At 42.6% G+C, this 27,964-nt stretch overlaps 1 long non-coding RNA gene and 1 pseudogene across 1 annotated transcript; one reads left to right on the plus strand and one right to left on the minus strand.

The window, feature by feature from the left end:
• Window positions 1-20,529, minus strand: part of LOC109708274 — a 36,453-nt pseudogene extending 15,924 nt beyond the window's left edge.
• On the plus strand, window positions 24,961-26,749 carry LOC109708275. Its single transcript, XR_002215703.1, has 5 exons — window positions 24,961-24,992; window positions 25,249-25,318; window positions 25,416-25,484; window positions 25,601-25,665; window positions 26,715-26,749. It is a non-coding gene; the product is annotated as an uncharacterized LOC109708275 (long non-coding RNA).

Below are 27,964 nucleotides of genomic sequence, written 5' to 3' on the forward strand. Positions count from 1 at the left end.
TTTTTAATAATTAATATATATTAATAATTTAATTTAATATGTATATATTAAATACTCAAATTTAAATTTACAAAAAATATCTTGAAATACCTCTTAGTATTTCTACTATTAATAAGAGATAAAGGGTGAAAATGGTATTTTGAAAATTTTACTCCGTTTCATACAGGCCTTAACGGATTTTAACTAATTGAGGGTATTTATGATAATCTTTAACATATTGAAGGGTATATGTGATATTATCAATTTTAGAAGGGTATTGATGAAATTAATAGTTTCTAGAAGGGCATCTATGAAATTATTCCTATATATATATATATAATATTGTGAGACAACTTACAACAACAAAATCATCTGCCAATTGCTTAAAAAATTGACGTCATACTAATATTACAACCATAAAATCATCTACCAATTGTTTATATATATAACACTCTCTCCCACCCCTTTTTCAACCGGTGTGTCACGGGGGTGTCAAGGGGGGTTTAGGCCCGTCTCTCTCTCTCTCTACATTTAAAAAAANCTATATCAAGCAGAGAATAAGCGAGCTGACGTTTACTTGTATTCGACCCGTTAAGATTTCGAGCTGAAAAATTCAATTTGTGTTTGGTTCGTTCATTAAACAAGCGATCAATGTCGAGCTCATTTTGACCTGAACATGAGCTGACTCGCGGACAGCGTGCTGTATTGGTAGTCCTAGTCACAACTACCCAAAAGAAGGGACAATGGAAGGAAAGGAATTAAAGTAAAAAAAAGGAATTTGGTGGAATCACACAACAATGTGGGTGCAAATGGAGAGAGAGAGAGAGAGAGAGAGAGAGAGAGAGAGAGAGAGAGAGAGAGAGAGTGTGAGTGAGTGAGTGTGAGGGTTTTTTTTTTTTTTTAAAGGTGGGCCCCACAAAAGGACCCGCCGAACCCGGAGAGGGCTCGAAACCTATCGCCCTGGGAAAAAAGTGGGCCACACAGTGCCCCCCAAATCCGGGGAGAGAGAGAGAGACAGAGAGAGAGAGAGAGTGAGTGAGTGTGAGGGTTTTTTTTAAAGGTGGGCCCCACAAAAGGTCCCGCCAAACCCGCAGAGGGCTCGAAACCTATCGCCCTTTCATACTCGGCTCGAAACCTATCGCCCTTTCATAAGCTTATATTGATTAGATATGCAAATAAAACTATATTTGTAGCAAGCCTGCAGTACCAAGGTAAAGGTGTCCTAATAGATCTTAGGAAGTCCCAAAGCATATTTTACAGTGTGATTATCAAGTCAGAGTCTCCAATAGTTCTGAAATTAGATACTGTGTTCCATTAGCTCAAGTCAGATTTGATTATTCTTCCAAACCTGATAGTTATAATACTTGAAACTAATAAAGGACAATATCTATCTTGAAATTTGCGTAAGAAATATATTGCACATCTTGAAAACAACTTAGGTAATTGAATTTCTCGTAAAAAATCTGAACAGTTTCAAAACTGTTCCAATGCATCTGTTTAGCCTTCTGATTTCGAGGCAAATCTTCAAGCTGCACTGATTCAAATTCTTGTCCCATACATCAGCTATCTCTTAACTAGCAAGAGCAGAGGTTGGATGCTCTCCATCTTGTATAACTAATTTGCTCATTTTACTCCCAAAAAACATGTAGAACAAGTACCAACATAGCAGAAAGAAAACCTAAAGAATAAGGCCAAATAGACTGCATACAATGACTGGCATAACTAGAGGTACAACATTGAACTAATCTGTTTCCACCCCCCATAAGTAAATGTAGAATCTGAATGCACAGAAGAGTAAGTAGTAAAAACAAGTACATGAAGAACAGTCTCCTTTGGCTTCAACTTAATAAACTTTTTCCCCTCAGTTTTTGTTGAAATAAACTGCCCATCATCAGTTGATAGACGATATCCCTGAAGAAGTTTGGCCATCCCAATGTGATTTCCACGTATAGCATACAAAATGGTCGATTCTACGGTAAGGATAGAAACAGCAGTCAGCAATAATCAGCTTTCTACTAAATGAAAATCAACAGAGTTACCTCCTTAGTTAATTATAAGAATCTCATTTGACCAACCTAATGGAGTAGAAAATATGCGGTCGACTTCTGATTCAAAAACAAACTGAAGACGACCATAGCTTGATCCAGATCTTTTGTGAGCAAACGTGTTCTCATCAAGGGCTCCACTTTTTTCAGTAACTTCCTTAGATGCCATCTCAGGTACAGATAAAGTATAAAGAATAAGGCCACTTTTATCTTCCTCAAGAATAGCATAATGGTTCTCATTAGGACCCAAAAATGCTGCATCTCTCCCTGAACGGGAAGGAAAAGGGGTGTGAGAATTAAATAGCATAGTATGCCCATTCAAATGCACTCAAGGGAAGATGGAAACCTTTCACTGAGCTTCCTCTACTGTTAACTGATTGTAGATCTGTTTGTTCCCAATAAAGAACAACTTCATGCACAACACCGTTTGGAGCACTTAGTTCAAAAACAACTAAAAACAAGTGCTGCTTTGAACTGTAAAGCATGTTCTTAGGAAGGCATTCAACATTTCCTGGAATCTGAAAAATATTGATGGTAAATCTCATTTTCACATGAATTTGCATAAAGCAAAGAATCTCAATAAGTTCAATCACTACCGTTGAGTAAAGTTTCTTGTAAAGATTATCTGCTCCTGAAGATAAATTATATGCCATCAGGTTGAAGCCATCCAAATAAAATGCTCTAAGAGGATAATGAAGGACACGGTTCTCCTTATTAAAGAAATTCAGCTCCAAATGAAAAGGCTGAAACAAAATATAAATTGTTTAAAGGATGAACAAACGTTTTTGGAAATCCACATAAGGTTGTTGTTACTACCAGACAAACAGGGACATCTCGCAGAAGATGGCTAGAATCTGAGATGGTAATGAGAGGCAACCGAGATATTGGACCACTTTTGGCATGACCCTCCATGAAATGCTGCATGTTTTACGTAAGTGAGAAACAGGATGCCGTATATTATCTACGTACATCTAGGGTCAATCAATTTAAAATAAAAAATTAAATCAAAAAAATATAAAAGAATGCAGAACCTGATAGAGAAAGCAATATATAAACTGTCCAATTTAGTCATATCAATTCCTGCATAGCATTCAGTTTGCCAACCATATATTTTAACCCAGTAAGGCTTGCCTTTCATAAGATTCATCTTCGAGCTTGCTTTGTACAACAGACATTGAGAAGCATTTAGCTGCTAGGAGCGTGAAACCAGCTAGTCAACCGCAGCGTCAAGTTTAGTATCATGAGCGCCTGGCACCAACCCTAAATACTACTTCTACTGCCCGTGGGCGTTAGGCAAACCGTCCAATGCTTTTAGGCAGTCAAGTACCTGAAAAACTTGGAAACTAATCCTACGATTTGACTAACTAATAATGTAGCTAGACTATTCTTTGCCCTAAACACTTAGTCTAGTTTAATTACATGCCATTAAACATAAAAAAGGGTCACTGTTAGCAGCAAAGCAATATAATACATTTCACAGACTTGGCACAATAAAAAAAACTACACCTTTGTTAAGCGCAGTGTTAAACAAACGATACAGGGAAGAACATATGCGCGAGCAAGTTAGTAGTTATATTTACAAAGGCATCCTATTCAATCTAACTGCAAAAAATAACGAGCGTAAAGAAGCATACACTGTCGAAGAAATGCCTTCCTTGAACTTCCTTAGGTGCGTTATGTTTCGCGCTAATTCTTTTAAAGATTCTAGCTAATCCAATGGGAATAAACAAAAATATGACAGGTGTTGCCTAAACGGCCACTAATTATCTAGTTGGTAATATTGTGATTCACTTGGGGAATAAGATCATCCCAACCTCAAAATTCCATCGATTCTCTTGAGCGAGTCAATGGGGAATATCCTCATATTAATGGATTGGCCGCTATCATAATATGTCTAATCTCTTTCTTTCTTCCTACCCGCCGGCTAATTAATATTATTTTTCTTTACACTCTAACCTTATATCTCTCTCTAAACTTATTTTTCTCTTTAAAATTCAACTTTTTTTTCTCTCTCTAAACTAAGCTTTCTCTCTCTCTCTCTTTCTAAAATTTCAACTCTCTCACTCCCTCTAATTTTGACTATATTTTTTTTTTCTATTTTTTAATTATGCTCTCTCTCTAACTTATACTCTCTCTCCCTTTTTTTCTAAAAAGATGTTGAAACTTTTGGTAACATTATCTAAAATTAAATAAATAAATAAATAAATTGTATATTTTTTGTAATATTAAATAACATGGCTAATTAATATTACCGTGCGAACCAAACGCACCCTTAAAGTGATGCTCCTGCAGCTGTGTCTGAAGCTGATGATCAGCCAATATTCCTGATGAGCCTAGAGCTGAAAGCTTTTCCTTCAAAACAGCAGCTGCATGAAATTATCACCATAAATTGTCAAATGAAATATACAGTAGCCAGTGGAGACAAGTCAGTCTACTATGTAACAAACTAACAATACAAGTCACGAGTGCATTAGGTTTATCGTATTAAAATTGTAACATATAAACAACATACAAACCCCTAACTGTCAATCTAAATGTACATCCATTTATCATATATAGTTTACATACATACATACATACATACATACAACTTCCATATGTATAGAGATAGAGAGGTAGAGTGAGAGAAAGAGAGGGATGAAGGAAGGGGATTTAAAGTGCTTTTAGAAGACCTGAGTGTTAGCACTTCAACCTCAAATTTAAATCTAGAACATTTGAATCAAAGATCTATACTTTATACCTGATTTATAATGCATGATCAGACGGGCAGCAGGAAAAAAAAAACAAAGAAAGAAAGAAAAACTCTAAGCATATTCGGAAAGCTTTCAGAAAAAGGGCCTGTTCAGCACTGCTGTGGGGTGTAGTGCTGCTGGTATTGTACCGCTTTCAGAAAAGCATATTTTTAAAATCCCTTCAGCAGCTTTTCATTACAGAAGGAAGTAGAAGCACCAAATTGATGCTTCTGTGTTTGAGCATTAGATTCTCAAGTTTTGATTCTCGGAACAGTAAAGCACCTGACTTTTTTGTTTTCCAAAAGCTCCACTGGAAGTCACGGTATACTAAAGCAGAAGCAGAAGTAGGGCCAAACATACACTTTTGAAGAAAAGATGGAATTTCATAATACATATAAAATAGATCTACAGTCTACAATGAATACTAAAGAACTCTACCTGTAGATCCTCTTGCACTCTGGAGAACGGCAAATAATTGTTTCCTTCCTTCCCTTGTGAATGCAGCCCTATTTCTCACTTTATCACCCCCCGCAAATTCCTGGCATAGAGAGATGGTAGATTATAATGAATTGACAGGAAAATAATCAACTTTAAGGCAAAACTTATGGCCTGAAATGCTTAACTGCAAACAAGACTGCAGTTAAATTCAACTTCGGATGAACAGCCAAACTTTTGATTCATGGTAAAGGATAAACAGCCTCTCCATCCTGAAGAGATAGAATCTGAGTAATATCTATGGTTTCAATAGCTGCAAAAAATAAGAGGAAGAGTAAAGAGTTGTGTACAAAAGTAAAGATAAAGGGAAAATGTGTAGAATATAAATACGCTGAGAAAAGGAAACCAAACAATAGATTACAAAACAAAGTAACATAATGGTTATACAATCGGACTAGCATATAAATGACATAGAGGTGCATCAATGGAAATGCTAACTGCATAGGGCTAAAAGCAAAACTGATAAGGGACTTCTTCTTCGGACTGCGTTGTACTTTACAGAACTTCGTGTACCCTATTCCTCTTCCTTGTAGTTAAGTGCAATATGGATGTAACTGCAGCTATGTGGCATGTGCATACAAAACTAATGCATGCGTAAGTGCGTATACATGCATATATATACATAAAAGCATGCCCATACACTAAGGTATATGACACTAGGATATAGCACATGGGAAGGGCCACCCTGAAACTCATGTGAGCATACATAACACGGTAAATTTGGCAATTAGAGACAATGTATATTATTGGCTGAATGAAATTTTGCAAAATAGAAATTTAGATGACCTGCATGCTCAAAAAAATTTGCTTGCATAGGTTGTCGGTTTGGATTGACTATCACACGTGTCTTCCACACTTGAAGTGCTCCATCCTTTGAAACAGTGACAAGCAACCGTAAAGTGGGGAGCCATGAAACATATGTTATAGGATGCGAACCAGCCTGTGTTCTACATAACAATTGAAGGTAAAATTTAGAAAAGGAAACAAAAGGCACAACTGCAAGTCACCAGCTGTAAAAGAAAATCCCTGAAACGCCAGCAAGACTTGTAAAATATGTAACATATCACTTCCCCGTAAATCGTGCCGAGTTCCGTCGAAATGTGCGGAACGCGGAGTGGAACGAGTTGGTATAGGCTCTAAGTGCATTGGAACCTATATAGAGTGAAAAAGGAACCCGAGAGAGTGAATTCTGGAAAATGGCTAAGTCCCAGAATTTTGGACTCTCGGGGACCGGTCCCTGAAGGAGAGACCGGTCCCCGCACACGCAGCCAGAGAAAAGAGAGAAAAATCGGCTAAGTCCTGAAAAAACAGCTCTCGAGAACCGGTCCCTATGGCAAGAGACCGGTCCCCGAGAGACCGGTTGCATTGGGTGAGACCGGTCCTATCCTGCATAGGCTGCAGGAGTGTTCTCGGGAACCGGTCCCTTGCTCGAGAGACTGGTCCCCGAGCCCGAGATTTGCCTAGTGAGGGATGATGCAAAAATGAAAAGTTGAGGGGTTTAAGTGCAAAAGTGGCATGTGTTGGGTGTATATGTGAGAGGGGATTGTATTAGGGCTCATTTCTCTCTACCCAAACATAAAACCTTTCCCTCTCTCTCCCTCTAAAAACCACTCCTCTCCCTCTTCCTCTCCCTCTCTCTCTAGAGCATGGACCAAGGAGGGCTTAGAGGAGAAAAGCTTGGAGAAGAAGCTCTCCAAGGTGAAGGCTAGCTTGTGAAGAGCTTTTGGAGGAAAGCTTTGAACCCTAGGTGAGTTTTTGGGGATTTCTAGGGTTTTCAAGTTAGGGCTTTGGTTTATTAGCTTCTAGGATGCATCTAGGAGCTTCTATAGAGGTTTTTCCCTATAGTATCCATGCTAGGGACCTTGCTGGGAAAGATGACATTGTTGAGGGACCCAAAGTTGGGGTTTTGTAATTTTGAGGTTCAATCTTGGGATTGATCTCATTCCAACCTAATTGGTAGGTCAACGAACGCATCGGTACGCTCGGTTCAGCGATACGACGAGCGTGCGCGAAGATATTGGGGAAACAAGCTAAATTGGTACAGATTGCCGCAACACGCGGCGAAGGCGTCTAAAATTGTGGAAAATTGCTTTCCGGCATCCTTGTAATACTAAAAGGTAGGGGGTGCTATCCGGAAACACCGGATCTCTTTCTATGTCTATGTCACTTTATTTGAGCATCTTGTATCATTGCATTCTTACATATAGGGTAGCTTATTTATGCGTGCTTAATTGAATTGCATTTAAATGCTAAAAGAACTTGTGAATGATGAAGCACCATGAGGACTTGCATGTGTGAACCCTATGTGCATGTGAATGCGAGAAAAGACTTGGACAATAGTAAACAAAGGTGACATTGACATTAGTGACCAGATTGGCACCGTGATTGTTAATGACTAAACAAGGTTTAGCTTATTGTGGCATTAGGGCCATTGCGGCTTTATACATTGAGACAGGTTTGGCAAGACTTCCTCAAATTGAGGATTGGATCGTACTCACACTAGCTTTGGCTTGAGGTAGGTAGCTCCTCCTCAAGCGGTGTACTCCGGAGTGTAGACACCACGGCGAGTGGCCCCGTCATTTGTTCCCTCGGGTGGTAGTGCTAGTAGCCTCCCCCGGTAGATGGGAATTGTGGTTTGTGAGTTTGGGGTGAACCATGTGTACCTCAGGATGATTGGGTAAAGGCCAAAAGAAAAGAAAGAAAAAGAGAAATGAACATGCATGCATCAAATTCATGTATTTGATTATCTATCTATCTGTTGACAGTTATTTTGCAGGCATTGTATTAGTAATTGCATTAGATGGTTTGATATCTACTCTTATTGAAATACATATGCCTGAGATAGATCTAGTGGGCAAGTCGACGCGGTCGGCGGCCGAACCCACTGGAAACTTCGTTCTAGTTCTCATTACCCCTAACCCTGCAGATCCGTGCGCGAGCGGGGCGGCGGATCCTCTGCCGCCCCGCTCGTGCACGGATCGATGCAAGGGTATCGCGCCGTAGATAGCGGCCTCGGAGTTTATAGGCATACCCTATATTTTGGTGTATTCAACCTTTGTATGTTGAACTATAATGTAAAGAATAATAAAGATGTAAACTTTATTTTGGGTTAAAGACAAAAGTGATGTAAATGAATGGGTAAATGAATGTAAGTGTAATGGGTTACATGTGTTTGATACAAATGTAATCAAATGACTTGTATGTTGAATGCTTAGATAGTTTCGATACTTTCACTTGTTGTGGTTGTTGTTTGCCCTCATGCAAACCTTGTATATTTTGCAATCTCTTTCTTGACTTGCTTGTATTATACATGATGTTGGAGCCTTGGGCGGACAAGGAAGGTGCTGTCCGTTCAGCGTCTGTTACGTGCTCGAATCCGACCAAATTGGCGGAGCTCGGGACTTGACAGATAGAGTGGTATCAGAGCGATGTGAAAGCAAAAGTCTAGGATGGACTTAGGGACCTTAGGGTTGGAAACCTTAGGAACTTAGGACACGTATGACATGGACTTGGATATGCGAAGGCTAATAGATTGGGTTATGATGGAACTTCTCTAAACGGAAATAGAGATGGATTTAAGGGAATGTTCGTTTTCTTTTAAGGAGTTATGTGGGGGCGGACGACTACATAATGCCGAGAGTAGAAAATGAACATATACTTGATTGCTTTCGCTTAATTGGGTAGTTGTTTGGAACGTGTAAGAGAGTACGTCGAGTATTAACACGTGTTACGTTTCAGGAACAGATGTCCCCGAGACGTTATACGCGTCGATCCGCTCCGGCATTACCTGATGAGGTGCCCGAGCAAGTGGGGTCTGATGAAGTCTGTGAGTTGCGGGCCCAAATAGCAGCTTTGACTGGGGCTATGCAACATCAAGGGGAGCAAATAGGACGGCTCCACGAGTTGGTGACTCGACAGGCGGCGGCGGCTGCACCTGTACCTCAGGACCCACCTGCACCTATGGCACCTACCCCGATAGCGGCGGCACCGGTGACGGCTATTCCTCCGACGGCTTCGGGTTCTTCGGCTCCTATACCGGAGGTACTTGAGGCCGAGCAGGAGCGGTCGTTGGCAGTGTTGACGGCCTTCAAGCGGTTTGATCCTCCGACCTTTTTGGGTGATGTGAAGGACCCATGGTTGATGGAGTCGTGGCTTTCCGCGATGGAGGCGTTGTTCGAGGATATCTACACCCTCGAGAAGGATAAAGTACGCCTGGCGGCTCACTGTTTAGAGGGGTCGGCTCGATCATGGTGGACGCGAGTAAAGAATGGTCGGTCCTTGGATCCGGCTACTATGTCTTGGGAGACGTTCCGGGAGATCCTGTTAATGGAGTATTTTTCCGAAAGCGACAAGCAGAAGATCAAGGAGGACTTTCGCAAGTTGAGATAAGGAAACCGATCGGTGCGGGAGTACGAGAGGGAGTTCTCGCACATGGTTGATTGCGTTCCGGGCTTGGTTCATGGAGACCGGGACCGAGTGGAGGTCTTCGAGCGCGGGCTACGGCCGGAAATATTTAAGACTATTCATGCGCTCCGGCTGAAGACTTACGAGGAGGTGCTCGATCGCGCGCTGTGGGTAGAGCACGGCAACACCATTGCGCGCAAAGAACGCGAGGCGTTTGAAAGGGACAAGGACAAGGAGAAGTCCAAGAAGCGACTGGCTGGTGGTTCTGCGGGGCAGTCAGGTTCTAAGCGACCCCCTCCGTACCGAAGATCGCAGTGGCGGGGAGGCAGATGCCAGTCAAGGAGTCAGACGACTTCCTTCCCGTGTGTGATTTGCGGCGGGAATCATAAGCCGAGTGATTGTTCTCAGCGTGACGGGAGGTGTTTCCGATGCGGCCAAGTGGGACACATGAGTTGGGATTGCCCGGGCAGCGCGTCACCTGCTCCGTCAGCTGCTTCGGCTCAGTATGCTCCACGACAGCTTGCAGGACTGCCACCTGCTATGTCGGCTAGGCGCGCGTCGTCACAGCATCAGCAGGAGGGATCACGTGCACCGAGTGGACGGGTTTTCGCCACTCAGGTGGAGGAGCAGCCTGCCGTACCCGACGACGTCGTGGCAGGTATTATTCTTATCAGAGGCACTAGAGCTAGAGCTACATTCGACACGGGTGCATCTCATTCATTCATCGATGCATCGTTCGCTAAGACTCATGGCATAGAGATCACACATAATGAAGAGTATTGGTCGGTGAATACTCCGGAGCATTCGTTTCATGTACATGACGAGTGCTTGGCGTGTCCGGTACAGATAGGTGATTGGATCATGCTGATCGACCTTTTGGTGTTGAATCAAATGTAGGGCTTCGATGTGATCTTGGGGACCAACTGGCTTTCCAAGTATTACGCGGTCATAGATTGTGAGAGTAAGGTGATCACTTTTCGTGAGCCTGGTTAAAAGGAGTTGGTGTATCAGGCTTGTAAAAATAGGCACTTCGCGGCAACCGTGTCGGCGGCGAGAGCGAGGAAAATGATTAAAGGTGGATGTAAAGCCTATTTGGCGACTATCGTGGATGCTCGGAAAGAACACCCTGAACTTGGAAATATCCGAATTGTGTGTGAATTTCCGGACGTGTTTCCGACGGAGTTATCGGGATTGCCACCGGATCGGGAGATCGAGTTCGTTATTAACTTGGTTCCCGGTGCAGCGCCAGTTTCGAAGGCTCCGTACCGAATGGCACCGGCGGAGCTTAAAGAGTTAAAGGCCCAGTTACAGGACTTGCTCGACAAAGGCTTTGTAAGGCCGAGCGTGTCACCATGGGGAGCTCGATGCTATTTGTAAAGAAGGTTGGTACACTTCGACCTGCGTTGATTATCGCGAGTTGAATAAAGTGACGGTCAAGAACAAATACCTGTTGCCGAGAATAGATGACCTGTTTGATCAGTTACAGGGGTCGCAGGTGTATTCGAAGATAGACCTTCAGTCGGGATATCATCAATTGAAGATCCGACCGAAGGATGTGCATAAAACAGCGTACCGTACGCGATATGGCCACTACGAGTTTACGATGATGCCACTTGGGCTTACGAATGCCCCGGCAGCATTTATGAACTTGATGAACCGAGTCTTTCGATCGTTGTTGGATAAGTGCGTCGTAGTATTTATCGACAACGTATTGGTGTATTCGCGGAGTGAAGAAGAGCACGAGGAACATCTAAGAGCCGTGTTGCAAATACTCCGGAACGAAAAGCTTTATGCTAAGCTCAAGAAGTGCGAATTTTGGCTTCCGAAGGTAACCTTCTTAGGCCATGTGATATCCGGGAGCGGAGTCTCGGTGGATCCAAGGAAAATCGAAGCGATTCGAGATTGGCCTCGCCCGACGAGTGTGGCAGAAGTCCGTAGTTTCCTCAGATTGGCGGGCTACTATCGGCGTTTTGTCGAGAGGTTTGCGAAGTTAACTACTCCTCTCACACGCCTAACGCACAAAGGAGTAAGATTTGTGTGGAGCGACGGTTGCGACCAAAGCTTCCAAGAGTTGAAGGAGAAGTTGACAACTACCCCGGTACTTGCGTTGCCAACGCCGAGAGAGAGCTTCGTAGTGCATAGTGATGCTTCCTATAGTGGGCTCGGGTGTGTTCTTATGCAAAATGGGCGAGTCATTGCTTATGCTTCGCGCCAATTGAAGTGTTATGAGAAGAACTATCCGATACATGACCTCGAGTTAGCGGCGGTCATTTTCGCGCTAAAGCTATGGAGGCACTATCTTTATAGTGAGCATTGTGAAGGATTTACCGATCACAAGAGCCTCAAGTATTTATTCACCCAGAAAGAGTTAAATATGCGGCAGCGGCGGTGGTTGGAGTTGTTGAAGAATTATGACCTTACTATCCTATACCACCCTGGGAAGGCTAATGTCGTTGCCGATGCGCTAAGTAAAAAATCTGTTGAGAACTTGGCGACGGCGATTACTAGCCAACCGTCATTGCATAGAGAAATGCAACGGTTTGGATTGGAGGTGGTGGCACCGGAGGTTCCGACCATTTTGGCGGCACTAGTAGTTCGACCGACCTTAATGGAGCAAATCAAAGAGCGGCAATTTGATGATCCATGTCTCCAAAAGGTGCGGAATGACGTTGATGGTGGGCGCGCCGATGACTTCGGCGTAGGATCCGATGGTGCACTTCGGTTCAGAAACCGGTTGTGGTGCCTAAGGACGATGAAATCCGTAAGATGGTGTTGCGAGAGGCGCATCATTCCCCGTATAGTATACACCCGGGCGGCACTAAGATGTATAAGGATCTAAAGCTACATTACTGGTGGCCGGATATGAAGAAAGACATTGGGGAGTTCGTGGCGCAATGTTTGACATGCCAACAAGTAAAGGCCGAGCGTCGATTTCCCGCGGGGAAGTTACAAAGCTTACCAATCCCTGTGTGGAAATGAGAGGATATAGCGATGGACTTTATGGTCAGACTACCCCGATCGCAAGCTGGACACGATGCAATATGGGTAGTTGTGGACCGTTTGAGGAAGTCGGCTCATTTCTTGCCGATCCACACCACGTGGTCAGAAGACAAGTTAGCACAAGTCTACTTGGATGAGGTAGTGAGATTGCATGGGGTTCCATTATCGATTGTATCAGATCGAGACCCCCGGTTCACTTTCCATTTCTGGAAAAGCTTGCAGGATGCTCTAGGCACGCGGCTCGATTTCAGTACGGCGTTTCATCCTCAGAGTGATGGCCAGTCGGAAAGGACAATTCAGATACTCGAGGATATGTTGCGAGCGTGTGTGCTCGATTATAGTGGAGGGTGGTATGAGTATTTGCCGATGGCGGAGTTCGCTTATAATAACAGTTATCAGGAAAGTATAGCGATGGCGCCGTTTGAGGCACTCTATGGGCGTAAGTGTCGCTATCCTATCCATTGGAGCGAGGTGGGTGAAAGAGTCACCCTTGGTCCGGATGTGGTGCGGGAGGCGGAAGAGAAAGTCCGTCTTGCTCGCCAACGGCTGATGACGGCACAATCGTGGCAACAAAGCTATGCAAATAAGCGCCGAAAGGATTTGGAGTTTGCGGTTGGCGACCGTGTGTTCCTCAAGGTGTCGCCAATGCGCGGGGTGAAGCGGTTTGGCATTCAGGGGAAACTTAGTCCCCGGTACATTGGCCCTTACGAGATCTTGGAGCGAGTTGGGCCGGTGGCGTATAAGTTAGCATTACCGCCAAAGCTTGCGAGAGTGCATAATGTATTCCACGTTTTGAATCTTCGCAAGTATTTCCGGAACTCCTCACGTGTTGGAGTATGAGCCGGTAGAGTTACGGGAAGATGTCACTTATGACGAGTTTCCAGTCGGTATTCTTACTCGAGAGGAGCAGAAGCTACGGAATCGGACTATTCCGTATGTAAAAGTGTAATGGAGTAATCACTCGAGGCGTGAATCCACGTGGGAGCTCGAGGAAAAGATGCGCGAGGTGTATCCTCACTTGTTTGAACAAGTGGACTAAGGTATGTGTTTAAGTTTCGCGGCCGAAACTGTTTTTAAGGGGTGGAGAATGTAACATATCACTTCCCCGTAAATCGTGTCGAGTTCCGTCGAAATGTGCGGAACGCGGAGTGGAACGAGTTGGTATAAGCTCTAAGTGCATTGGAACCTATATAGAGTGAAAAAGGAACCCGAGAGAGTGAATTCTGGAAAATGGCTAAGTCCCAGAATTTTGGACTCTCGGGGACCGGTCCCTGAAGGAGAGACCGGTCCCCGCACACGCAGCCAGAGAAAAGAGAGAAAAATCGGCTAAGTCCTGAAAAAACAGCTCTCGAGAACCGGTCCCTATGGCAAGAGACCGGTCCCCGAGAGACCGATTGCATTGGGTGAGACCGATCCTATCCTGCTTAGGCTGCAGGAGTGCTCTCGGGAACCGGTCCCTTGCTCGAGAGACCGGTCCCCGAGCCCAAGATTTGCCCAGTGAGGGCTGATGCAAAAATGAAAAGTTGAGGGGTTTAAGTGCAAAAATGGCATGTGTTGGGTGTATATGTGAGAGGGGATTGTATTAGGGCTCATTTCTCTCTACCCAAACATAAAACCTTTCCCTCTCTCTCTCTAAAAACCTCTCCACTCCCTCTCCTTCTCTCTAGAGCTTGGATCAAGGAAGCCTTTGGAGGTGAAAAGCTTGGAGAAGAAGCTTCCCAAGGTAGTGGCAAGCTTGTGCATGAGCTTTTGGAGGAAAGCTTTGAACCCTAGGTGAGTTTTTGGGGATTTCTAGGGTTTCCAAGTTAGGGCTTTGGTTTATTAGCTTCTAGGATGCATCTAGGAGCTTCTATTGAGGCTTTTCCCCATAGTATCCATGCTAGGGACCTTGTTGGGAAAGATGACATTTTTGGACCCAAAGTTGGGGTTTTGTAATTTTGAGGTTCAATCTTGGGATTGATCTCATTCTAACCTAATTGGTAGGTCAACGAACGCATCGGTGCGCTCGGTTCAGCGATACGACGAGCGTGTGCGAAGATATTGGAGAAACAAGCTAAATTGGTACAGATTGCCGCAACACGCGGCGAAGGCGTCCAAAAATTGTGGAAAATTGCTTTCCGGCATCCTTGTAATACTAAAAAGTGGGGGGTGCTGTCCGAAAACACCGGATCTCTTTCTATGTCTATGTTTAGCTTATTGTGGCATTAGGGCCATTGCGGCTTTATACATTGAGACAGGTTTGGCAAGACTTCCTCAAATTGAGGATTGGATCGTACTCACACTAGCTTTGGCTTGAGGTAGGTAGCTCCTCCTCAAACGGTGTACTCCGGAGTGTAGACACCATAGGGAGCGGCCCCGTCATTTGTTCCCTCGGGTGGTAGTGCTAGTAGCCTCCCCCGGTAGATGGGAATTGTGGTTTGTGAGTTTGGGGTGAAACATGTGTACCTCAGGATGTTGGGTAAAGGCCAAAAGAAAAGAAAGAAAAAGAGAAATGAACATGCATGCATCAAATTCATGTATTTGATTATCTATCTATCTGCTGACAGTTGTTTTGCAGGCATTGTATTAGTAATTGCATTAGATGGTTTGATATCTACTCTTATTGAAATACATATGCCTGAGATAGACCTAGTGGGCGAGTCGGCGCGGTCGGCGCTCGAACCCACTGGGAACTTCGTTCTAGTTCTCATTACCCCTAACCCTGCAGATCCGTGCGTGAGCAGGGCGGCGGAGGATCGAGGCAAGAGTATCGCGCCGTAGATAGCGGCCTCGGAGTTTATAGGCATACCCTATATTTGGTGTATTCAACTTTTGTATGTTAAACTGTTAATGTAAAGAATAATAAAGATGTAAACTTTATTTTGGGTTAAAGGCAAAAGTGATGTAAATGAATGGGTAAATGAATGTAAATGTAATGGGTTACATGTGTTTGATACAAATGTAATCAAATGACTTGTATGTTGAATGCTTAGATAGTTTTGATGCTTTCACTTGTTGTGGTTGTTGTATACCCTCGTGCAAACCTTGTATATCTTGCAATCTCTTTCTTGACTTGCTTGTATTATACATGATGTTGAAGCCTTGGGCGGACAGGGGGGGTGTTGTCCGTTCGGCGTCTGTTACGTGCTCGAATCCGACCAAATTGGCGGAGCTCGGTGCGTGACAAAATATAACCATGAGAAAATCGTTGCCAGATGGTGCAACGCAGATACATTTAGATGTTATGATACAGAGAATAAGCCAAAAGGAAATCGAGAGAGAAATAGATTTGATCGTTTAGTGCGGTATCTCCACTGCTAAGTGATGAAGTTAGACCTCTATAAGTACCATCTGTAGGCACCTACACAGTGTATATAAACCATATTGTTGTTGAAGTCACAAGATTAATATTAAAAATATCCGATATTCTCAATTGGAAAACAAAAATAACTCCTTTTATTCCATTTTCCATACCTTGCAAATCGAGTATGGATCTGTCTATCAGTTATATTATGCATGCTATTTATGCTTTCTTCCAAGGTTCATTTTATTCCATTTTTCCTACTTCAAGGTTCATTTTGTTTTCATTTCCGTAAAGATTAATTTAAATATACAATATTTGTCATCTTTAGTTATGGAAAACAAAAACCTCCATTACTTGATACTTCGAAGCATGCCATATGTTCTTGATAGTAATAATAGGTATAATTGCACACAGCTCTCTACAAAGGGCCGCCTCCCTAAATTTATCCCCATAAAGTTTAAGGTTTCATATTTACCCCTGCAAAACTTCGGCCAGTAAAAAAAAAAAATCCCTATCATCTGCATTCGTTAGAAAATTGTGGTTGATGATGAGTTAAAAATCAAACCCTAGTTAGTCTAGATGTAAAAAGACTATTTTACCCCTAATTTATTATTTCCATTACAAACCCCACCACCACCGTCGTGTCACCGCCAAGGAAGACGGCGGCGGCGGAGCAGAGCACGACGGAGAAAATTTGGGAATAGCAATGAAAAAATTTGGGAGGCCGCGAGAGGAGGACGTGGTGATGGTTGTGGCAGGTTTGATCCCTCCATCATTTAGGGTTTTGGAGCTCAAGAGGGTGACAATGGAGAATAAAAAGTAAACCCACAAATCAAAGGTAGGTTTTTTGGTGAAGAATAGATGGATTTCTTTTTTCTTTTTGGTGAATTGAGTAAGATGGTTAGAATCTCCCTGAAAATGGGAAGAAAATGGAAAAAAGAATGACCATCTCATTGGGTGTGGGGGCATCGGCTGCGGCGGCAGCTCCATCGTCGGATACTGTGAACCCCCATGGAGATGAGATTGAGGAAGAAGCATATGGCTTTTTAAGGGACAAATCTGTAGGGGCAAAAGGGTCATTTTACTTGCTCATTGTTAAAAAAACTAATAGCAACAAACCCGAGGGGCATGTTTACATAACTCGGACTTTTGGAGGAAAATATGAAATCTTAAACTTTGTAGAGGATATATTTGGGGAGGCGGCATTTTGCTGGGAGTTGTATGCAATTATCCCAAAATAATAATACAAGAACTGCCAATCAGACATCAAGCTCATTGTAGCTCGGCAATAATAATTCATAATCATATATAGGGTTTGTTATTTCCTGCACCAGTTTTCCTTGCAAGGAACAAAAAAAATTAATAACTAGTCATAACTACAAGTGCTTACATTCCAATCATGTTGGGTCTTTCCGTTGATACATCCCATGCTAAAAGAGTACCACTTCTATCACCAACAAATATCCACTCTAGGGTAGGATGAAAAGCAAAAGCACCAGCACCAACAAGCTTGATTGTATTGTCAACTGAATTCAAAAAAGTGATTCAAATTAGCGACCATAAAACAAAACAGAAAAACACAAAAGAAAAACATGCTTTGGAGCTTACGTTGTAAGGTGTAATGAACAGCATATGTCTGAATGTTGTAAGCACGAATCAAGCCGTCAGCATAAGCTACGTACTGGAAGAGAAACCAAAATAACATCAACCAAAAGTTAGGACACAGCAACACTTGAGTATCATGTAATGCTCAGCAGTCAATATAGAAATCACACTTACCAAGACAGGGAGACGAGGGTGGCAAGCAAGGTTGACAATAGGCTTTTTAAGATCCATCTTTATTTTCGTCGGTGGCTTTCCCCCCTCAACAGTGCCTACAACTTCAAGTGATCAAGAAGCAATCAGGAAACTACCATAAATAGATGAACAGCAAATATATGGAAACTGATAGTACCTGTCACACTCATGCGTTTGTGAAAACCAAAAAAGACAACAGGCTGGAGAGGTGTCAGTGCTAGATGAACTTCTGTATCAATGGAAATACGTTCTGACCTTTTCTCTGGCGAGTGTAGTACTAGGGTTTGCTCAGTATCAAAATCACAAGATCGAATGGTACAATCCTTTCAAAAAATCAAAACAAGGGATGTCATGTTTAAAGATAAAATACGAGTGACTCTAAAAAGTCATCAACCAAGATCAGTAAATACATAAGTATTTCTTGTAAGAAGATGCAATGTTACAGAAAGCTAGAAAAAGGGTAATAGAAACCACCTGCCACAGAATAAGGTGAACTTATCACCACTACAAAATGGTAGCTACTGTGGCAAGAACAAATACAAACCACATGTTGAACAAATACAAACCTAATGTAGGTCCGCTATTTGATTCTTGATAACAAACACATCAGGATATATAGAAGCACGTCAGAAGCTTAAATCAACTGAGGCCTAACTGAAACAAAAGGTCCTTTCACACTAAGCGAGATAGGAAAGCTAAAATCTCCATTTCTGCTTTTTCCAATATGAAAAAAATGTAAGACTACTTATTTGTAGATGACTCACTAAACATAATAGGATTTCTATAGTCATGTCAGCATTGAGGTGGAAGTTCTTTCGGCTTCAATTCAAAATTAATTGGAAATTAGCTTCAGTTGCCTATCTAGTCAACAGACCTGTCAACAACACCAGCAGATGCACAGATTACAACTGTTCCAATACAGCTGACTGGTCAACAGAGTAATCAACTGCTCAGTCAAATATCTATTCTTCAGAATAATGTATTTGTTCTAGCAATTATTGCTTCTGGCTTAATTCATCTCAGTTAACGAGTTCAATTATGTTTGAATTCAGAGTCTATTTTCAGTATCAATAAGTTCTCTACTCCACTATTCCATCCTATCTCCATTTTTTGAAGATTCTTTTAAAAAAAGAACTTCTGTTTTATGCACGCCTAATCTTGAGGTCTAATTCCAATATCTGCACATTAGTCAAAGTGTGCGCCTTCCAAAGTATAAGAAACAACAGATTGAAAATGTTTATATTGAAACTAAAAAAAGTACGCCAAGCGTGTACTAGCTTCTTAACTGAGCTAGCGAATAATAGAAGTTTTAAGCCTAAACTGCTTTGTAAATGATAATACTATATACGTAAATTTGCTACAGAACATACAATCCAAGTATGTCAAAATGATAGTCTATTGTGGCCACGGCAATTTATCATATAGACTATTGCGGCCATGGCAATTTTGCGTCAAGCTATTAAAATGCATATTGGTTGTCAACCAATTAGTATATGAGCATATGTGAAATAGAAAATCTAACAAAAGCTTGCACTCATCTAGTTCGAATGGCCAAATTGGGAGACATTGTTTATCATAGAGCAAGCCCTACTCTACAACAATATTCCGCAACTCAGCTGAGGACACACACGAGTTGGGCGAACTAGGAATATATCATATAAAATGTTAGGAGCCACAAAAAAAATTATCTACAATTAACATTACATACTGAAGTAAAGAAAATTAGGAATTCCCGAACTGACCTCAAGAATAGAAATCACGGCACGTCCACTGGTAGGACTGTATTGCATACGAACAACACGAGCCCCAACATCAATTGAAGCAAGTTTACTTCCAGTTAGCGCATCAAACTCTGTAACAAAAATCAATTGCATCAGCAGAGCAATTACAACTTAAACAAAATATAACATTGCAGTTTCTTCAGAGATGGTTTAGTTGCAACAGGACACTCTACATTAAATTAAAGGAAGCGTGTCTTAGCCAAACAATCACAGTTCAAGGTACCAAACTTGTCAACCGGGCTGAAAGCATTTTAGACGGTGTGTTTGAGCAACTTGAGAGACATTATTCTCTTAAAGACAAAATTTTGAAAAGTATAATAAGTAAAGCCTCTTTAATTGTCTATCCTGGCAAAACTCAGAGTCACAATTCTCCCTCCCCATTAAAGGAAAGAAGAAATCTGATCTGATCTAAATTCAATGATTTAAGTCCTCGCCCATTCCATAATGTGCTTAAGGATATGTTAAAGACATGTAAGGAGAGTTTCTACGGGAATCACCTCATAAAACGTTCATCCCATTAGTCAAATGGCATATTAACATGTCAATTATGATATCCGCATAGCAACCCCAATTCTAGGGTTCCAAACACAAGGGTTCTCCTATCCAGCTCAAAATGCATCAGATTCCCCCCAACCGACGCCTAATTCCCCCAAATTTCGATCAAAACAAGCAAAATTAACACCCCTAACAAGCAACAAAGCAAACATCTCCGATCCGATCGTACCGATGATATAGGTCCCGACAGCGACGGCGACGATGGCCTGGTGGGAATGGAACGCGGCGGCGTGCGGCTGCAGCGGCTTGAGGCCGCGGCCGACGTGCCGCAGGTCGAGATGCTGCACCGTCGCCCACTCCAGCATCTTCGCTTCTCCTCCTCCTCCTTCCGATACCCCGATCGATCGATCGATCGCTCTTCTACTCCTCCTCTGTCATGGTGCGGCCATGACTGTGAATGGAAAGCGTAGGGTTAGAAGGAAAGTTGAGGAACAGAGTGAGACATGGGAGGCAAAGAGAAGCAGGGCGGTGGCATGTCCATTGAGGAAGAAACCTGTATCGGGCATTGGGTTCGCGCTCCCTCACTGTAGCGTCGCTAGATCCGCCTCCGGAAGCCGCAGCGGCGCGATCTACGGGAAAGGTCTGTTCGGGTATTGGGTTCGCACTCCCTCACTGTAGCGCCCAAACCCGAATCTGCATTCAGCAATGGAGGCGGGTTGAAGCTGTGCACGGTCACGGACCAGCTCAAGCGAAGACCCAGTCCGAGACAGAATTGAGCCCACGATGGCCCATATAGTTTAAATGTAATTACATTCATACCTCTGCCCATTGTAACTCTTACAATTTGGTCCTCACGATTAGTAAAGTATAAATAGCAGACTCATGCTGTTACGGAGTAAGCAAAAGATTAATAAAATCCCTATTCCCCAAATTCTCTTCTCTCTTCTCTTATCCTCTTCTCTCCCCTTCTTCTCTCCTCTCCTCTACTCTATCTCTATCTTGTCCCTCTCCTTCTATTCTTTCCCCATTCTCATCCCTCACAAGGTTGGTGCTCAATTGAATTGGATTCGTGGAAGTTTCCCATCATCTCCAATTCTACTCTCCCTCCGCATCATCCTGCTTCAATTGGGGAGTAACTTGATCAGGTATTCCAAATACATCATCCCCAATAGCCGTCTATACTATTCCAGTGGTTGCTAGTGGGTCAGTTTATTACAAATTGGTATCAGAGCGGTTTAGATCCCAGGGACCAGCATAGTGTAGTCGCATTTGATTCGACAATAGTTGAGTCAGCAGTTGACACAACTCCCGCGCTGCGAAGATCACCTCTGGCTGATCATCGACAAAGGGAGCCACTGTGAGGGCCACATTGGTTCTTGAACTCACAGAATTGGAAGGGCAAGAGAATCGTTCTTCCACCTGCTAGAGTTCCTACCTGGTGCCTGAATTAATCTGGTCAGGCGGATCACGCAAATTGAAGTTGGACAAGATTGGTTCGGCAAGAAGTAACAGATTCAAGTTCATTAGCAAGACAATGGCTGAGGGTACCCGTTTAAAAATGCTCGATGAACACGTCCATGCATTGGAACAACAATTGCACGAATTAGCTGCAGGAAACGAGAAGAAATTCGAGTCACTTGCGTACAGAATGGAAGCAATACGTACCGAAGGGCAATCTCATTACGATGCTTGGTGTAGAGAGTTCACCAATACCTCAAGAAAGTTGGAGCAAATGATGGAGATGTTGATGAACCCCCAATCATCAGCATCTGCTAAAGGAGCCACATCTTCCATCAGTATGGAGGAACGAGGTATATTACCATCCCCGCCTTTTTTCTCATATGAAGGAAGATAATCCTATGCATTACACATCAAATAGATCAGGATTTCAGTTCCCAGTACCTAAGTTGGACTTCCCTGTGTTATGAATGACAATCCGAGGAGTTGGGTAAGGAAGTGTGAGAGGTATTTTGAAATTTACGGTATCAAGGAGCATCAGAAAATTGAATTAGTTGCAATGCACCTGGATGATAAAGCGGACACCTGGTTTCAAGGGTACGTGTCAGAAAAAGAAACAGTGAGTTGGGCAGAATTTTCTGAAGAAATATGCAAGCGATTTGATACCAAAGGAATGGTAGATGTTGTGGAAGAGTTCAACAAACTAGTACAAACTGGAACAGTGGATGAATATCAAGAACAATTCGAAGACTTGAGAGCTCGTATGCTTACCACCAATTCACAATTTTCCTCGGAATATTTCCTTTCCAGTTTCCTAAGCAGATTAAAGGAAGAGATCAGGTCTGCTGTTAAGATGTTGCGGCCCTGAACTTTGACGCAAGCTTTTGAGCAGGCCAAATTGCAAGAACAGACAATTGCAGCTATGATGAGAAGAAGTAGACAGCTAATACGAGCACAAGGGATCACCAATTCTCCTGGCAGCTACAAAGGAATTGGTTCGGCAACGCCAGGACGAAATTCCGACACCATCAGGAACCAAACCAAGTTTACTACGGAGAAGGTATTCCCTAACCGTCAACTGATCGAACAGAGAAGAGCCGCAGGGCTTTGTTTCAAATGCGGAGACAAGTACAACCCTGGCCATGTGTGTATGACACAAGTAATGAATGCCATACAAGCCTCCCAAGAGGTGACAGAAGTTTATGATGAAACTAGCTTGCACGAAATGGAAGAAGAGAAAGAGGTTGAGGGTGAAGAAGAAGAAGAGCTGGGGCTATCGGTGCATGCTTTGAGTGCCGAGGACAGTCAAGATACCATAAAAATACAAGGAGAGAACAAGGGTAAAACATTGTCCATTTTAATTGACACGGGAAGCACTCATAGTTTCATAGATATCGGGGTGGCCAAGGAAACTAAAGCAAGTATTTCAACCACAAATCCACTCCTGGTAACAGTAGCTAATGGGCAAAAAGTGTTAAGTAAGCTCAAGTGCACGAATTATGTTTGGGAGATGCAAGGGGAAAAGCATTCGGCCGACCTGCAGGTTATTAGACTAGAAGGGTCCAGCATGATCCTAGGGATCGACCGTTTGAGAGCTCATGGTCCGATCACTTTCGATTACGAGATTAACACAGTTATCATTACAAAGGGAGACAAGAAAATCCACCTAAAAGGAATGCCAAAAAAGGCAAGGTTGCGAAACATTACCGCTAAACAGTTGAGGTATGAACTTCAAGAGGGCAGCTGCTATGCAATGGCACAGTGGATAACTCCAGAAGAAGGAAAGGAGGAACACATACCTGAGACTATCCAGACAGTATTACAAGAGTATGGGGATGTATTCCAAGAACCTCAAGGATTGCCTTCAGCTAGAAATCAGGATCACAAAATAACACTGCTCCCTGATTCTCAATCAGTGAATATTAGACCTTATAGATACACTTCTGAGCAAGAAAATGAGATGGAGAGACAGATTCAGGAGATGCTGAAAACAGGAATTATTCAACCCAGACATAGCCCCTATGCCTCACCTGTTCTTTTGGTCAAGAAGAAGGACGGAACTTGGAGGTTTTGCGTCGACTACCTGTCACGCCCGGGTACCAGCGGAAGCATATCTGGTATGTGCACAGACCCGCCATACACCTGCAGTATATAAGGCGTCTACAAGAAGCAAAACGATAGGAAGTAGAACATAGAAAATCCTATCCTGATATTAGAGCAAAGTACAAGTCGATATACTATAAGCAAAAGAACAAAAAAACATATACAATCCAAAATCTCGACAGAAGAGAAGTATCACAACTGTAGTTCTCGGTCCAAATAGCAAATATACATCACGGGGTATACAGAAAGTAGATACACTGGTAGTCTCTCTATACATAGGGACATCACCCTCGGCCGTAGCCCGAGTAGCAAGGTGATCGACTAGCATGCTTCTAGCAATATCTAGCTAGACGCGACTCCCTAGCCACGATCCCTAGCCTCTCCTGTAGATGGCTCTGTAAAAACAACTACCAAAAGGGCGTGAGAACTATTAACAATAGTTTCCAGTGGGTAAGCCGCCAGCCTCGGCGAATTACACCACTAGGCTCATGATGTACCAAATGAAAATAAAGCAGTAATTTGTATAATATATTTCCAATGCTAACAAGTAATAAACATGTAAGCAACATATAATGATACTTTCTACAGTAATGAATCAACTGAATACATAAAGCTTAGCAACTACTGTAAGCATGAATAAAACATGAACATAAGCACGAATGTGTAAGTAGCTACTGTACACTGTAACTGGGGAGTATTCATTACTATCAAATGTCATGTAGTACTTGGTCTCATTTAGAGTTTTCCTTTTTCATTTATCAGGACCTACACCAGGTAGTCCAGCTTGCGCTGCACCTAATGGCCCCGTGGTAGTATACACTCCCCACGGCAATCCACTTCAGCACCCAATCCCGCACGGGCGAGCAACTGTCGCGTAGGCCAACTCCGGAGTGCCGGTGTAATACACTGAATTTTTGCAAAATGCGAAATTCGAGTGTGAGGAATGATATGTGGAACCCTCCCACATGTTCAAAAGGGTTTAAAGATGTTTACACATAAGTTTGAGAGTGATCGGAATGTCGGAAACAAGAAAGTGCATTGAACCGGCGAAAATCAGCTTTTTCTGCTTGCTGTACCGGTACAGCCATTAGCTTGTACCGGTACACAATGCAGAAACGTGGCAGCTTGGGTATTTCGGTAATTTCACACTTGATCTCTATCTTTTAGACCCCAGCTCGACCAGGGATGCTCAGTGGAACCTGCTGGAGTCCAGAGGAGTGTTCTCCCATCTCTCTCTCTCTCTCTCTCTAGGGTTTTTCTCTCTCTACATAGAAATCGGCGATTTCGCTCGTTTTCGTCGCTTTGCTCGTTCTTCGCGGTTTGCGGGTGTCGCTGAGCCTTGGTGGACGTGTGAGGGAGTGCTTTGGAAGGATTTTCGCAGCCCTGGACCAGTGGGGGTGCTGGTTGGAAGCTTGAGGAGGTATTCGACTCGATTTTTCCATTATTAACGTCCTATTGTCGATTTGAGTGTTGCTTTTGAGTTTGTTGCTTCCAACTGACTTAAACTGAGAATTCAGCCATTAAAGATGAGCTAAGTAGATGTGAGTTAATCTCCTTAGACAGGGATAAGCTTCTTGGAAGGTTACTTGAGATAATTATTGCATTATGAAGCTAGTTGGAGCTATATGACGTGTAATTGGATACCTAATACAATTTGAAAATTGTTCTCTTCGCAGCAGGTTTTTGAACCTTATTAAACGAAATTAGTGACCTTGGGACCTTGTTTGGAAGGTGTTCTAACTACGGGTAAGCAGGAATTTCAGCTAGGAATTTAATCTCGCGAGAATTCGACTATTATAGTTTATAATCGACTATATTGATGCCGTTTCGGTATTGTTCGCAGCGGGCGGGTATTTGACCCTTGGACCGTCTTCGACTGGCCTTGGAGGACCTTTTGGAAGCTTAACTTGAGGTATTACTCTAGCCCAGAATAGGGATTCAAGGGGATACTTTGCACTGAGTGTAAATTAGACCGAAATCGGACATTTCGGTCGTCATTTTGACACGGTTTTGATACCTTATTTTCAGCAGCAGTGGGACCTCGTGGGGCTGATTTTGGGACCCTTGCAAACTGATTTGGAGCATTGCACGAGGTGGGTTTGACCTAACCAGAGAAAGTGAAGCTCCCCTATGTTTTATATGTATGGAATTTAATATAGTTGTACAATTTTGGCACAATATGGTTGTTGGAACTTCTTTGCCATAACATGAATAGAACCTCTATGAAGTAGAGATAATTCATGCGTAATTATACTTATGCTTATGTTTATGTTTATCTTTAGTTAAGTTGAATAACTAATGGACATGATAATTATGCTTTTGTAAAGTAGAGAATAATGATATTCTCGTGACTTTATCGATTATAGAGTAGAGAACAATGACATGCTTTGGGACTATGTTGGTAGTGCCATGATAGGGAAAAGATTCTAATGCCATATGTAAATTAGCATTATTCCTGCATGTTTCCTAAACTAGTGGATTCTAGTTGTTGTTAATATTTGTTATACTGAAATATCGATCAAAGGATCGAGAGCGAGAATATTGTGAACTAAAATATGATAATTGAGACATGTTGGACTGTGGACTTTGCTTGCTTGCCATCGTGCTCATTCGCACACGCTTGTGAGGGTAGCTCCCTACAAGCTGGCACTCCGGAGTTGGCCTACGCGACAGTTGCTCGCCCGTGCGGGATTGGGTGCCGAAGTGGATTGCCGTGGGGAGTGTGTACTACCACGGGGCCACTAGGCGCGGCGCAAGCTGGACTACCTTGGGTAGGTCCCTATGAATGAAAGAAAAAGTGCTAAAGGAAATTGGACAGTAATGAATGATTACCAGATACAGTGTACAGTAGTTACTTACACATTTATGTCATGTTTATGCTTATAGTAGTGGCCATGCTTCTATTATTCAGTTAAATCATTACTGTTGAGACTAGGATTACATGTTGTTTACATGTTCATTATTTGTTAACATTGGCTTATTATCTGTTAGCACTGCATCATTATATATGTCATGCAATTACTACTTTTACTTTCATTTAGTACATCATGAGCCTAGTGGTGTAATTCGCCGAGGCTGGCGGCTTACCCACTGGGAACTATTGTTTATAGTTCTCACGCCCTTTTGGTGGTTGTTTTTACAGAGCCTGTTACAGGAGAGGCTAGGGATCGTGGCAAGGGAGTCGCGCCTAGCTAGGGACTACTAGGAGCGTGCTAGTCGATCACCTTGCCACTCGGGCTACGGCCGAGGGTGATGTCCTTATATATATAGAGAGACCACCATTGTACCTAATTTTTGTATACCCCATATTGTATATTTTACTCCTTGGACAGACTCTACAGTTGTGATACTTTCTCTTATAGTTGAGATTTTGGTTTATGTACTCGTTGTTCTCTTACTGATAGTATTGTCGACTTGTATTTTGCTCTGATATCAGGATAGGACTTTCTTTGTTTTACTTCCTACCGTTTTGCTTCTGTAGACGCCTTATATACTGCAGGTGTATGGCGGGTCTGTGCACGTACCGGATATGCTTCCGCTTGTACCCGGACGTGACAGCCGGCTTATAGGGAGCTACCCTCACAAGCGTGTGCGAATGAGCACGATGGCAAGCAAGCAAAGTCCACAGTCCAATATGTCACAAATATCACATTTTAGCTCACAAGATTCTCACTCTCGATCCTTTGATCGGAATTTCAATATAACCAATATTGACAACAACGAGTATCCACTAGATTAATAAACATGTGAGAGTATATATGGTATTAGAATCTTTCCACTATCATGGCACTATCAACATAGTCACATGGCATGTCATTGTTCTCTACTTTATAATCAGAAAAGTCACGAGAATATCATTGTTTTCTATTTTGCAAAAGCATAATTATTATGTCTATTAGTTATTCAACTTAACTAAATATAAACATAAACATGAGCATAAATACAATTATGCATGAGTTCTCTCTACTTCATAGAGGTTCTATATCCAATATATCAATGTTATAGCAAAGAGGTTCCAAATCCATTTAGTAGCCACATACTGACAATAACGCACGACTATATCATTTCTATAGTTACATATAGAACATAGGGGAGCTTCACTTGCTCTGGTTAGGTCAAACCCACCTATTACTAGGCTCCAATCAGTCACCAGAAGTCCCAATAATCAGCTCAACAAGGCCCCAATTCTGCTGAAAACAAGGTAACAAAACCACGCCGAGACGATTACTTAAAAATCCAATTTCGGCAAAATTCTCAATAAAGACAAAGTGGAAGCTTAATTCCCTGTTTTGGTTCAGTTCATTACCTCAGGTTAAGCTTCCAAAAGGCCCTCCAATGCCAATCGAAGGCGGTCCAAGGGTCAATTACTCTCACGCTGCGAACAATATCAAA

The sequence above is a fragment of the Ananas comosus genome, linkage group 3 (genome assembly GCF_001540865.1).
Source record: "Ananas comosus cultivar F153 linkage group 3, ASM154086v1, whole genome shotgun sequence".
Lineage (NCBI taxonomy): Eukaryota > Viridiplantae > Streptophyta > Magnoliopsida > Poales > Bromeliaceae > Ananas > Ananas comosus.